Here is a 15,558-nt window from a genome sequence, read left to right on the forward strand (position 1 = left end):
ATAAAATAATTTTGTATAAAGCTTGATAAAGTAAAAAATAGCAATAATGTAAAATTTGAAATTTTTGGTGTTATTCTTAAGAAAAAGTTCATTCACTACTACTTTGGATAGTAAAGACGTTTATTGCTAGAATAGGAGAATGAATCTTTTTAACTTCAGTTATAAATTGAAATATTACATTGAGCATTAAATGATGTTATTTCCTTTTTTTCTAGATCGCAAATGCATAAGGATTTATTGCAGTCATTAAACAATGCATTAAAATTACATTAAAGAACTTCGTTTTTCTTTCTACAAAGCCTAAAATACTTTGAACATTAAACTCAAATTTCTTCCCTCAAGGTATGTTGAAAATAGATATTCATATTTTAGGGAATCAGCAGTAGGATTTTTTAAAGTTATTTTACTTACGAACAAGATGATTAACAAACAAGAGCATAGCCAAACTTATGGCAACAAACCCAGGAGAAAATGATCATTGTGAATATAGTCTGCAAATGATAGACCTCAATACCAGTGAAGATGTGTGCTGCAGTGCAAAGCAAACACGAGCAAGTTAAACTTACAGATGAATAATAGTTTAGTGACTGGTATTTTACTATGATTTTGGCAAGTCAAGCCAGTCTTCATGATGCTCAGCAGCATGCTCTTACCAGAAACATTTGTGTTTTCAGCATGTGGTTACTACTGTCCGATTAATACGTTTTACATAGTGAATATGATGAAAAGTAACTTTTCGAAACATGCTAATAAGTATAATCAAATGAGGCAGCTCTTTGGAAGAACTTAACAAGCCTCTGTTATTCTGTACTTCTCTTGGAATAGGTATCCCATGCTATAGCTCTACCATCATCCTTCTTATGGGTCCCAGCATGCCAATTCACTGGGAACAAGGAGCTGCCAGTGAACCAGGCAACTACAATGAGATATTTTGGGCATGATTCAGCGACTTTCTAGTGATCTTTTGATTTGTGTAAAATGGTCTGGCTATTTTTAAAAGCAATAATAAGAGCAAACGAACCAAAAGTTAAAATATCATTAAAATGGAAAAAAGTCAATAGAGCTTTGTGAAATGAACATCATATAGGGACAAAGTGCCTTATGTTCAGAGCTTAGTTCCTTCAACTCTTAGAACCGTCTTACAACAGAAAAATATCAGTCAATAGAATCCTAATATCTGCATCATAAGAAATCTTACAATCTGTGAACATTATCTCCATGGAGAGTATGTGTAATGGACTCATGCAGATTTGTTCAGGTTTGCAATTCCTTCTCTAGGTACATTCTCTGCAGAGAGGGTTAGCAGAGAGAAGGGGAGACCAGGGAGGATGAGGAGTGACATAATGTTAGTCTGTAACATTCATGTAATAACAAAAGCCATTGTTACACTTTTCAAACACCAGAATAAAACTGAAGCAAGATTTGGGGGATTTCCACAGACTTGTGCATAAATTTCTTCAGTAATATGCAGGATTTCGCACTAATTAAACATACATATAAAATGGGAAACATTCCATAAACTTCTAGAATTCTCTTTTATCATACTTTTCTATCACAAATTCGCCTCTGTCTACAACCTGTGAGCATCTTTACACACTGAGACATTTAGAGGAAGTAGCTGAGACAGAGACAATTATATACAGATAATGTCATATGCATATATACAATTACTTCCACTATAACTATAAGTATAGAATGCAATATGTCAAGTACATTTCAGTTCTTGTAAGGCTATTTCATACTTTTAGGGACATTTAGATAAATCATGCATATTCCATAATTTGTTACACATTTTTCTCCTGACAAACTTAGTATTTTTCTGCTTTTTGCTATTATAAATAACAGAGCAATAACATTCTTATAATTTTGCATTTATGTATATTTATGAGTATTTTGTAGGATAGACTTAAAATGCACACTTTAAAATTTGACAGATTACTGTCAGCCTGTCAGCTTCAAAAGCCACCCCAGCTAAAAATGCTGAACCTCTTTGTACATCCATCAGTGGACTATGAAAGTACCAATTTTCGTAGATTATTTTTGCTATTGTAATTTATCATAATTTAATTTCCAGTCCTATAATCTAATTAATGAAAGTTGAAATCTTATAATCACACTTATCTGCATTACTTCTTATTAATGAGAAAAACATTTTTGTTCATTTGCCATGAAATGATTTAACTGAAAAATTCTGTTTATCTTCTTCCCAAATGTTCCCATTGTTAGCTTTATGGCTTGTGAATTACAGAATCTCTTTATAAATGCTAAGCATTTGATTGCTTTCTATGAACTTTTGAGTCAGATTTTTGTCTTTTAGCTATACTTATAATGAACATTACAGCCAGTGCTATTGATTTCCCTCCACAGTCTGAAGGTAAAGCATTAAAGCTGAAGGCACCACAAACTTGTGTCACAAGACAGAAATACAGATGCTGCTCACACAGAAGCTTCACCTATTCTGACCAGAATTCATTGAGCACAACTTCTCCTAACTCCTGTCAACTACAGAGTGTTGCCTCCAAGATATGTCTACCCGTGCACTCTCAACCAATGTTAAGAGTAACCAACTGTTTTTATTTGTATTTAAGATATCTGACATTGCTAATAAGTGTCACTGATGCTATGGCTCTTTCAGGGTGACTAAACCTATATCACCCTTATTAGATTTCTGGCAGCATGATAGAACAACTCTAAATATTCAGTCCTGTTAAGAAATTACAGTGATAACTTATTTTAGAAAGCACCTTTGTGGTTCCTTTAAATGGAAAGAGTCAAGAGTCTAAGACTAGATAAGCCACAGACTGTTGGGCAAAGCTATTAATGATATTCTGTTAAGTAAACATGGCCACAAAATGACTATGACCTATTGCTATACACATAGGTTAATGTGGCACTCAACCCTCATAAGAGAGGCTTCTTTATTCAGCAGATGGTAATTAACACGGAGACCCATAAATGGAGAAAGAAAAGCTACAATTTACTTTTGGTGGAATCACAACGTCATTTTCTAAAACATATTTATCACTCTAGTTTCTTAACAGTATTGAATATTTGGAGTTGTTCCTAGCCTTGCAGGCAATCTAGTAATGGTGTAGTTTTAGACAGTGTGGAAGATCCACAGTCTTATTACATTTATTTTCAGTTCATAAACTTTCACATTTAATTATGTTGAACAAAATTTTAAATTTCTTTTTGAATACACATTTATTAGTGATTAAGGAGGATCATTTTTATATTTGTTGCTATATCCTTCCTTTCCTTTTAAATTTTATTTCATTTTATAATTTTCATAGGCTCATAGATCAAAAACACTTGTGTATGTTATAAATTTTTCTACCTCCCACTTATTCATCCATGTTTCACTCTTTCATTGATTTATTTTAAGATTTTAAGGCAGAGTCTTGATCAGCTACTGGGACAAGTATGCTTCCCCTGTGTGCCAGGAGGGCTTAGAGCTTGGCATATTTCACACTATACTCCTCAGTAGCTGATGTTATAGGTCTTGTCTCCAGTCTCAGATAAATCTTTCATATACTTTCTAATCAAATTTCTTTGTGTTGTTGGTTTTACTTCTTTACTAGTTTTTGATATTTGCTGCTTATCAGTTCCCAGATAGTTGAAAAGGATGGTTATAGTAGTAGCTGTTTTGTACATTTAATTTTTTTGTATTTGTTCCCTCACTGATATTTCTATAAGTAACCCATAATAAAACTCATTGGTTCACCAAGAATTAATAATAAGTAGAATAAAATATTATTTTCGATTTATGCATTATATCAGCGTCCTATTTTCTTCTTTTTTGGCTTATTAACTATGATTCTCTTGTTTATTTTCTCTTTTAAGCCATTTGCTTCTTCCTGCATTATGCATTTTAACTTACTACTTTCTACTTTCAAATATCATTATACCACTGTGCATACTGTAAAATGATCTTATAAATGCTTCCTTCTGCGTTTCTCCAACATTTTATCATCTTGTCACATATACACTATAAAGCTCACAGTACAACAGCATTTTTGCTTAAAACTCAACTCTCAAGGGATTTTTAGCTTCAGACAAGTATATTTTTGATTATCTACTCCATTGCTGCTTTTGGAGGTTTTGTCCCATTGTCTGTACACAGGTTTCAGTTTTATATTTTGACAGTTCTTTCACCGTTCCTTCTTTCCCAAGTGTGAAAGTAATAAGTTATTTTTGTTGACAAATGTATGACTTCAATTTTGTTTTGGAAATTCTTATTTATACGGATATGTAATTCTATATGCATTTGTTTTGTTTTGGTCTGTTTTCTGTACTTTGAAGATACTGCTTGGCTGACTTCCAGCCTGAATTCTTCTCTATGAAATTTTTACTTGTGGCAAATCAATTTATCACTTCCAAATGGTGTCCCCCACGTTTCTGAACAGCTGGGCCATTTATAAATGAGCACAATGTACATATCTGCTTGCCATGATTGTACAACTGATCATATAAACAGAGTTGCACATTGTTGATGATTACTGTCAAATTATCTAAGAAGTTTGATCATCTCTCTTATTTTAGAATTTGCTAGGCAGGACTAGAACTATTTACTTGACCCATTTACTCTGGGTCAAGAGTTTCTTACTTCCTGGGACAACTCCCTTTGTGTTTTTGTCATAATAACTCTTAGGTTATAAGATTTTCCCATTACCTATGAAGCAAGTCGTTGTGTGGCTCTAAGGATTGTCTCTGTGTGTGTTTCTATTAGGTGGTTTTCTAACATCAGGGCGCCCACGCACACTTAGCTGAACACTCTGCACATGTATTGATGGCAGATAGCTTTTCTCTGCAGCCCTGTAAACTTGTTGCCCTCCAGACTCTCAACTTCTTATTAAAACTACAGTGTCATGCTGGGATGATTTTCACCTCATTGCAACACATAGCCTGAAAATCACCCCAGATAGGCTACTGTGGGAGTCAAGGAGCTTTATCACCTATCTCCAGTGTTTAGGACAAGCACCGTGTTTGTTTTAAATGCGAAGTGCTAATTTTGGCATCTTAGTTGGCTGTAAATTTGTATTCTAACCTTCTGTCCTTATTATAAACCAAAGTTATTTTATGGATGTCTTTGTAATGACTGAGAAGTTATAAATCCTAAGAACCACATCAGAGCAGTGTGTAATATCCATGAGACCACTGATAATGATAGCATGAACAAACATAATTAAGCTGTATACAGTCTCTCTCTAGATATGTGCAGTTTCTTATAGACTAGTTATTCAGCATCACCAGACAAATAGAACTGTGTGGGTGTTACTACAAAGAATCACCTACTCTTAAGAACTAATCTGTTGAAAAAAAAATAAGCAAGAATGAAAGATTCACAGTATCTAACTGAAAGAAAAAGAAGCACCAAATTAACTGAATCAAAAATCAGCAATGAACATGGAATCATTACAACAGACATCGAAGAATTTCAGAAAGGAAATACTTTAAAAACTTATTTTTCCTTAAATTGACAAACATAAAAGAAATGAATAAATTTATATTTCAGTCAAACTTAAAATCAAAATTAAACCAAGAAGATATTAACAACCTAAACAAACTAATAATATATGAAAAAACTGAATTAAAAATAAAAATCTTTCCACCTAAAAATTGTCCAGACACAGATGAATTTACTACAGAGTTCTACCATAGTCATACAGTCAATCCATTTTAGACAACTAAGAAAAACAGACAAACAGAAGGAGTACTCCCAAACTTCTTTTGTGATGATATTACCACTCATTTACCAAACAAGGTGAAGTCACAACAACAGCAACAAAGAACCATAACAGACATCCCAGTTGAATATGATTGTGATTTGTGGGCTGGTTTTCTTTGTTCTATGTTTAAAAAGCACTTATGAGTGAGTACATGTAATACTTGTCTTTCTGTGTCTGGGTTACCTTACTCAAAATGATGTTTTCTAGCTCTAACCATTTTCCTACAAAATTTAAGATGCCATTTTTTCTGCTGTGTAGTACTCCATTGTGTAAATGTTCTTCAGTCAAGGGGCATTTAGGTTGTTTCTAGGTTCTGGCTCTGACAAACAAAGCTGCTATGAACATAGTGAGCACATAGTTCTTAAAGCTTAAAACAAGCGTTTTTAATGGGAACACAAACATTGTGGGTCTTATCAGATTTGAGAGTTTTTGGTATCCACAGACATTCACTTTCTCAAGGCTTAGCTCCAATATCTGCAATTGCTTTTCAAGAATAGTGATGACAAAAAAAAAAAAAAATCTGACTCTTCCAGTGTTATACAGAAGTAGAAACAAGGTTTGTATCTCTGTCTGAAAAGTGACAGAGGTGAGTGAGAAATAATGACACATGACAGCATTTAATGAAAAGAGATGCTATGTATTTGAAAGACAGCCAGGAGGGGGAAAGTGAAGGTGGAAATGATACAACCATATTATAATAAAAAAATAAAACACTAAAAAAAAAGAAAAAGGAAATTAAAAGATGTAATGAAAAAATAATCATTATTTTGTTTTGAAATTTAAATATGACCATACTTGTTAACTGTTTGAGGATAGGTGTACAAAGCCTTTATTTTGTTTAGGTATTCTTTTTCCATCTCTAGTGTCTCCATGAATCTTATCATAAAAGGATATTGTCTTTTATAAAAAGCTTTTTCTGGGTATATTGAGATGACTTTGTGATTTCGGTCATTGGATCTATTTATGCTATCAATAGCATTTATTGATCTATGTGTAATGAACCATCCTTATATCTCTGAAATGAAAACAGCTTGATAATAGTTAATAATTATTTTGATGAGTTTTAACTTGGTTTGCCAGTATTTTATCGGACTTTCCTCTATGATTTTTCTAAAAAATTATCATTATGAATTTACAAATAAAATATGTGATGCCTCTGGGATATTTTTAGAAAGCAAAATCTAGGTTTTGTTTTTATAAATAAGTGTATAATTTTAAACACAATTTGTTTAAATACTTTCCTTGTCCATTTCATTGGTTTTGATACTTGGTGAATAATTTAAAATTTTTTTAAAGTAGGTATCAAAATTTTGCATTTTAAATATTTTTATTGATTTATGGAGTTTAAAAATGATATTATTTTTGACCTTGTTCTTTTTCTTCATTATTATCTTGGATATTAGAGATTGTCTGTCTCATAACACAAACTCTAGAAGTATATTTTAATATTTGTGAACTCCCTTGAAATAGCTTTATTTGAATCTATATTAAATACATAAATCATCATGGGAAGAACTAACATTCTAATATTATTGGTTCTACCTATCTATGATGAATATTTTTACAGCAATTTAGGACTTTGGCTTCTGTCATCTTGTCTTGAGCATGTAGGTCATAAATATATCATGCATTTATTGCCAGCCTTATTCAAAAGTATGATTTTTATATTATCATAAGCTGTATTATTTTCTTCTACTGTGCTAATTTCACTATTGGTGTATTGAATCCCCCTCATTAGAGCTACTGATGTAAGGCAAACTTTGTTCTTTGTTGATTCTCCTTTTGCATTCATGCATATCATTGTTCTTCCATGTATGATGACTTTCCTCGTATTTCTGTACATTTTATTTCAGAAGTTAAATTTGCCCTATGAAATTTGGGCAGGCAAGTTGAAGAGACTATTCTCATCTGGTGTCTCATTATGAGGAAAATGTCCTGAATTTGGGTACATATTTGATTAAGTTGCATTTTTAGATATTCATTATTGGATGTGAAATTTGATTCTTCCTTTGTTGAGACATTAACATCCACTGTGTACTGGAACTTCTTTCCCTGAATTAACTGATTCAATGATGCAAACTTTATTAGATTATTGATATGTTGTATGTTTCTTCTTTCTTCTGACATATTTATCTTTTCTGCTATTCCAACAATAGACAAAGCATAAAACAAGTTATTAAAAAATCTGTTCGCTGGTGAGTTTATAGGAGCTTAAACTAATTTTCTCTTTAGCTGTCTATTAGAATTCACAGATAAAGTTATCTTAGTCTTGTTTTTTTATTTTTAAGTTATAAGTTCTTAGTCTGATTACATAATTATTGGCCTCTATTGTTTTAAAGTAGTTAAGCTTTGTTTTTTGCTCTTAATTGGAAAAACATTCTTTCATGGTTGTACAGACTGGATGTACTTTCAGGAAAGTTATGCCCTGGACACTGTGATGGATTAAATAAAAATGATCTCCATAGGCATCATACTTGAATTTTGGTTCATAGGCTGTGAAAATGATTTTGGGAGGATTATAAGCTATGGCCTGGTAGAGTAACTATGCCACTGGAGAAAGAGATTTATGCTTCAAAAGTGGTTTTTTGCACTTATTTCACCCTAAGCCCCACTGCCTCATGGTTGTTGTCTCAACATGGAGTCTCAGCTACTGCTTCAGGACAATACCTGACTACCTGCTACCATCCTTCCTGATATGATCATCTTAGATTCTAACCATCTAGGATGGAAGACCCAATAAATATTTTCTAAGTTACCTTGGTCATGATATCATCCCCAGAACAATATAAAAGTAACTAAGATAAATTCTCACTTAAATATTGTTTTAAAATACAAAAATTACATCATAAAATATACATTTACGATAGTGTATTACAATAGATGTGTTCACATCTTTAGTTTTGATTATTCTTTCTTATTATAATTTCTTCTTACTAGATGCATAAAAATAGAAATTTCATCTCTTGTTAAGAAGACTCTTTAATATTATTCTATGTCTTCCCCATGTTTTATAACACTTCTTTTTCTAATTTCTTTTTTTGTCTAAAAGCAATAAGATGATTTCAATTTTCTTTAAATTGTTATTTTGATATTTATGTACATTTTTAACAGTGTGAGTCATATTTAAATTAGTTACATATTCTGGCTTCTTTTTAGATTAAATAAATTTTACTTGTTTTAAAAGTACTTTTTCTAGACTCTATTAACAGTATAATGTGTTGTTTACATTAATTATTTTAAATAACGTAAAAATTAACACAAGAATTTTCTCTATTGCCTAGAGGATTGTAGCTTATTTGATAATATTTCTTGCTAATTATTAGAGAAACTAAATATTTTTGGCAGTCAAAGTAGAATTAACAATATTTTACAACTGAAGATTTCTTAATTTGTTGCCTAATCTTCAACTGTAAAATTAAGACTATTACTCCCACTGAAATCATGAATAGTTATATTACTTTATTATTTACTTCATATATAATAATAACTGAATTCTACATCTTCTCTAGTGATTTTGAATTACATGATATTTGTTAATTTTAAAATGTAATAACTCCCTTTCAGTTTGGGGCATTTTTAAGTTTTATGTTCAGCTTAATGAAGATATAATTATAAAGATCACTTAAATAATTTTATTAGCATTTACCAGTAACTCAATTTGGGACAATGTGGTGCAGGCAAACACACCCAGTGCTCAGCCTGACAATATGAATTCCATGCTTGAAAGCCATGTGGAAGCAATGAACCAACTCCCATTTTCCAGAGAGTGTCTGTGACTCTCTAAGCCCACACCATGGAATGTGCATGTTTGCACTCACATACGACTCCCTCACATTAAACAAGAAAATGTAAAAAGCAAAATAAGTCAAACTAATGTGAAACAAGAAACATATCAATTGCATATTTTTATATTTAGGATGTTTAATAAGCTCATTAATAATATTAACCCTATCAACTTACCACCCACAATTAATTTTTATAGAAAATTTTATTTTATTTGCATCTTAAAGAACACTATATCTAGTTTAAATTTGTTCAATGTTAATTTCACCCTGGCTAATGCTGCCTTTCCAGTTTAATTCATACTTCCCTTTCTTATACATATACCTCTAATCCAAAGCATCTTATTCATCTGTTGGAGGCCTTGAAATTTAGCTGCTCACAATACTAAGAAAAAGTATATTTCAAATGGCTTTGATGACATAAAGTATATCCTTTTCTTATACACATTACCAGGGGACAAAGCCTTTTATTATGCTGTTCAACATTTACTTTTCTCTGTAGATATAATACTAAAATAAAATAGATCTTTCCCATAGCTTAAATTTAGGTATACGAAAAACCAAACATTACCCATTATCTCATATTCATTAGTTATGTCAGAGATTCCTTATAATTAGTGCAATAAGAACTTATACCTTCAAAATACTTTGTAATTGACTCAAATATTATTTAATTCTTATGCTGGTTTTGAATATGTTAATTTAGTATTAATCACTACCTTAGGCTACATGGTTTTTGATTAAAGTAAATTCTTTATAATGTTTTGAATAATATAGTCTTCAAAGAGAATTAATCTAAATTTTTCAGGAGACAAATTGATAAAGAAGCAGCATCATATATACACAATCAGATAATATTCTGTTCTATAAAGCATGACTTTACTTTGCCACAATGTGGGTAGACCTGGGGGACATTATTCTCTAGCCTTTTATACACCATAGTAATCATTTTAATGTCTGCTTATACCTTGTGACATCATACTGTAAACTTAAATATACACATGAAAATGTTTTTGAAAATAAATGAAATCATATTCTGCTTTTCCCTGTGAACCTCAGTCACTATAAATAAATACAGTGCACACAGGAGAGCTCTTTCTGAGCCAGTATAGATAAATAAATGTATATAGGAGAGTTTTTTCAAGAGATGGTTCAACAGTTAAGAGGACTTGCTACCTTTGCTAAAGACCTGGGTTTGGTCTCCAGCATGGGCGAGTAATGTACAATCATTCATAACTCTAACTCAGCGGAATCAGGCACCCTCTTCTGACCTCTGTGAGCAGTAGACAGCCATATAGTGTACTTACATGCAGGAAAAACACTAATATGCATCAAGGAAACAACATGAGGTAACCACACAGGAAAGAGTAAGGTATTTTGGAAAGGTGTTGGGTGATTTCAGAGGGGACTAGCAGGACATAGATGATAAGAAGTAGTAAACAGAAAAATGAGGAGGTAGTTCCAATTAAGCAGAAGCAGTGGGCCAATGTAGAATGCCAAGGGGGATAAGAGACTCATAACTCCAAGGCTGATTGATAAAGCCTCAAGAAATTGCATTACTCTAAGCTTACCTATCATTATACATTTTATGTGTATCTAAAAAAGTAAAGCCTCCTGTATTGACAATGTTCTTAATAATCATAGACTAATAAAGCACCTGTTATCAGACAAGAGAAACATCCCGTTGAATGATTGGTCAGTGATAGTCCAAGTGACTCCCCAAAAATATAGACTATTGGCGTAGCTCTTTGTTTTCTCTCAGTGAATGAGGGTGGGCCTCTATTTGCTGAAACAACCTCAAATTTAGGACACAGAATTAAGAAGACTCAAACTGGATCATACCTGAGTTCTAATATCCATGGTTCCTGTGGTTTTACATGTATAGTTTTAGAAAGCACTCTAAAAAATGCCAAGGGTGGGGAGAAGCTATTCAACAGCCCTACACAGAGTAACACTTATGAACCATGGCAATGAGCAGTATGGCAAGATATTCATAAAAGCACAAGTGGAACTCTCATGTTGATGGTAACCAAGAGCTGTCAAATTGGACTTAGGACCCAGTCAACAGGAGGAAAAACACACCTGACATTGAAAATTTAGCTACCTTCCTGGGTCTAGTGAGGTCATGTAACTTAGAAAAAAAATCTACCACAGCCCCCTTTTAGACTGGAATAATTCCTCCATTTACATTATAAATCTTGCCTATCAATTTGAGAGTGGAGGGGGCATGGAAGATTATGAAGGGAAGAAATGCAGGTGAAAAAGTGATGTAAATCTGTTTCTATTAAGACATTTTAAAGCAAAAAATTAGCCAAATTTAATTGCATATTATTTGTTCTATAGGTAATGTAACAAAAGTTATTATTAATTTACCCTCCATTTGTTACTTAAATTATTTATTTATATATTAGTGTTAATTTTCTTCTATTCTTTTAATACACCTATATTGTTTGTAATTGATATATGAATCCTTTGGACATAAGAAATACACTGTATTCATATTCCTACCTTTAAAAGTTCTATAAATGTTTGTGATTAGTCAATACTCAGTTGAGGAAAATGTTGAAAAAAAATGATTTTAAAAACACACAGAAACAACTTAGTTTAATATAATGGAGTAGAAATTACTTGTGTATGAATTGGTGATGGATGATTCTAAAAATCAAAATAAATTCTGTTCTGAAGACAGGAATAGAATAAGAGCTTAAGAATTTCAAAAAGATTGTGGTAGGATGGCTGTATGTAAAAGTATGGAGACACAGATAAACAAAGTTGAATTGCAGCTGTTTGAAGGCTCAGTGGGGAGGGAGAGGAAGATCAGAAGGGTCTTCCAATGGATCAGCTTGCCACTGAGTCCATTGCTTACCTTTTGCCTAGGCAAAGGTCTCCCTGCACTGCCGACACAAAATAACCAAGCAAATGTCTTGAACTATAGTCTGAGATCGGTACAGAACAATTTCACTAACCAGAGGGAGAAAAAAAAAAATTCGGTATCAGAAACATGCAAGTTCCCATGAAATAACAATCAGGTCTCAGCAATTGACTAGAGTCGTTCATACAAAGAAAGGCTCCTTTCTTTCTGGTTTCTGTAAGAAAGGATAGCACAGGCACAAGATGGCTAACCACACCCACACCAGGGGTCACCTAGGAATAACAGCATCCAAGTACCACAGAGAGACCATGCACGACTTTATTTCCTTTCATTATCAAGATAAACTCAGTTTTGTTCTTTTTTATTCTTCTCTGACTTTTTTGTCTTTACGGCCTTTTGTGCAAACACAGGGTCGTTTAGTGTTTGGGAACCCTACTTCATTCTTCTCAGTGCTAGGACTGTTTTCCGTGGTTCCGTTTCTCTGCAAATTTCTCTACTCTTTGTGTCTTTAGCTGGACCTGCTATCTTTCTCTCCCTCAACTTTCTGTTTCTTTCTATTTTTGCTTCCTTATTTTCTCTCTGTTTCTGTCTTCCTGACGAGTCTTCTTACAATGGTGACTCACTTTCCATTCTTACCGTCTGTTGAGTCCTTATAATACCACCATTGCTCATATCTAACTCTGAATTCTTGTAGTTGAAAGGCTGATTTGTTTTTAAATAGCTCCTACATTTTTGTAATGTGAGACTGTACTTGCTGCAGTGGCTTTTATGGTGTGAATTCTACTCCTGTGTAGACTTAGTGATCTACTGCGATCAGTGCCTACAGCACATAGGGTAAACTTGTAAGTTAGGTATGCTTACCAATTGGTTTCCATGTATGAGCCTCTTTATGCCTTGACATGGTTGACTTGCTAAAGTTGTGGTTAAAACCTCTTCAGGTATTTTATAAATAAACCCAGTCTGTTGCTTACTGTCTTGAAATTTTCTTCCCTTGCTTTCTTTGGGTTGGTATCATAACTAGTTCAGCTTTGCTATCAAAAGAACATTTGTTGTACAGAATGCAACATCAGGTATGTTCTCCTCTTCCATGCTATGAGAATTCTTTTCCAGATCTGCTAGATTTTTTAATCTAAATATTTCTTAAAATTTACTACAATTTCTATCTAAATATATAATTTAAGAATATTTTAGAAGCCAGTTTATATTTATAAAAATAAATTTACTTAAATTGATCATAGAAGATTAAAGATGTATAAATTATTGGAATATCATGCTATATTTTAATATGTGTATATATTATAAATGATTAATTCAGGTTCAATATATGTACCTTTCACATTGTTTTTAGTAAACACAATTATTCTGTTTCTGTTTGTGAGTGTTTGTGTCTGTATTAGTTTGCTACCACTACATTAATGAAGCAGTATGAATTTGGGGACTGAAAAGAACATTTATTTCTTCATCAGTACTGAAAGCCTTCAGTTTAAGGTCTCAATATACATACTGCAGAGAGAATCTTTAGTGCATCTCTTTGTTCCTGGCAGTTCTCTGGCCACCTTCCACACCCTTTCACTTCAAAATGCATGCCACCAATTGTCCAAGTTGATGTACCATCTCTGTAGGCAGGCTTGCATCTAATTTTTCACTTTTCTTTTTTTTTTATTTTTTATTGAGAAAAAAAAAGTTTCCACCTCCTCCCAGCCTCCCATTTTCTTCCCCCTCCTCCCGTCCTTCTCCCCCTCCCGCCACTCCTCTCCCCCTCCCTCTCCAGTCCAAAGAGCAGTCAGGGTGCCCTGCCCTGTGGAAAGTCCAAGGTCCTCCCCCCTCCTTCCAGGTCTATGAAGGTGAACATCCAAAGTGGCAAAAAGGACTTCTGTTACACTGACTTCAGAATTCACAGTCTTCAGTTGATTATCTCTGTAATGAGTACTTCCAAGTAAGATTACATGATGAGGTACTAGGCTATAGGGCTTCAAATTTAAGTTCATTTGGATGGAGGGGGACAAACAAAAAGAATAGTATTGTCTTCCAAACCTTTATTTATCTAAGTTCTTGGTTTCACCACAAAATTGTAGTATCTGCACAATTTCTGAAGAATTCAGCTAGAATTCAACTGTTTTATGTATTCTATTTTCTTTCCTAATTAAATATGAATGCAAATATTTATCTTCTCCTTCCAATGGTTTTCTTCCTGATGAAATTAATGTGCATCTTGCTTCTTCATTTTTATTTATAAGGGGAAGTACCCACAGGTAAGATTTTAAGATCTTTCTTTCTTGGGAAAGAACTTTGTGATATTAAGTTTAAGTAAAATTTAACACTAATTCATAATTATTTACAAACTATGCATTTTAAAAATTTTGTTTCAGCTTAAATGCAGATCAGTTCCTTCTTTTCTTCCAACTTTGACATGCAGGTTAATTAGAATGATTTCTTTCTTTTTCGGACATGAAATGGTTTCATACAGTGTTCCAACTATTGATTTCTCAGTCAAGAGAAATATCTGCGATTACATAATCTGGAGTGTATAAAATATGCATATTTGTTATCTTAATTATTTAAGTATGCATACTCATTGCTCTGAATACAAAACTGTAAATCGTTGTGTGGACTTGAATAAATTCAAATTGTGATAAACGTACTTACAGTTTTCTTTGCATGTCAAAACTGGATGATTGCCATGTTAAAAATCTTTGTGTTCATGCTTAACTTTTCCTTTCTATTACCAATGGGAATTACTAAAATTTCTTGCCTTAATTCTGATTGTTTCTATGTGTTTATTTGCAGTGACATCAACTATTTTGTCTTTTCAAAGTAATCAAGCACCAAAGCATTTAAATTGTTATATATGATATAGTAGTAATTGATTCTTTTATAAGTACCTCACAATTGGCTGTATTTTTGCTCTGAAGTACATTTGATCTTGTGTTAATAGGTCATCTTCAGAGTTTTGATTAGTGTTAAGCATATTCCATTTACTCCTCATTTACAGGTTTATATCTTGGATATATGATGTGGGAGTGATTTCTTATTAATAAAGAAACTGCCTAGGCCCATTTCATAGGCCAACCCTTAGGTAGGTGGAGAAAACAGAACAGGATGCTGGGAGAAAGAAGTTGAGTCAAGGAGTCGCCATGGTTCCCCTACTCCAGGCAGATGCAGGTTAAGATCATTC

The sequence above is a fragment of the Microtus ochrogaster genome, linkage group LG12 (assembly GCF_000317375.1).
Source record: "Microtus ochrogaster isolate Prairie Vole_2 linkage group LG12, MicOch1.0, whole genome shotgun sequence".
Taxonomy (NCBI): domain Eukaryota; kingdom Metazoa; phylum Chordata; class Mammalia; order Rodentia; family Cricetidae; genus Microtus; species Microtus ochrogaster.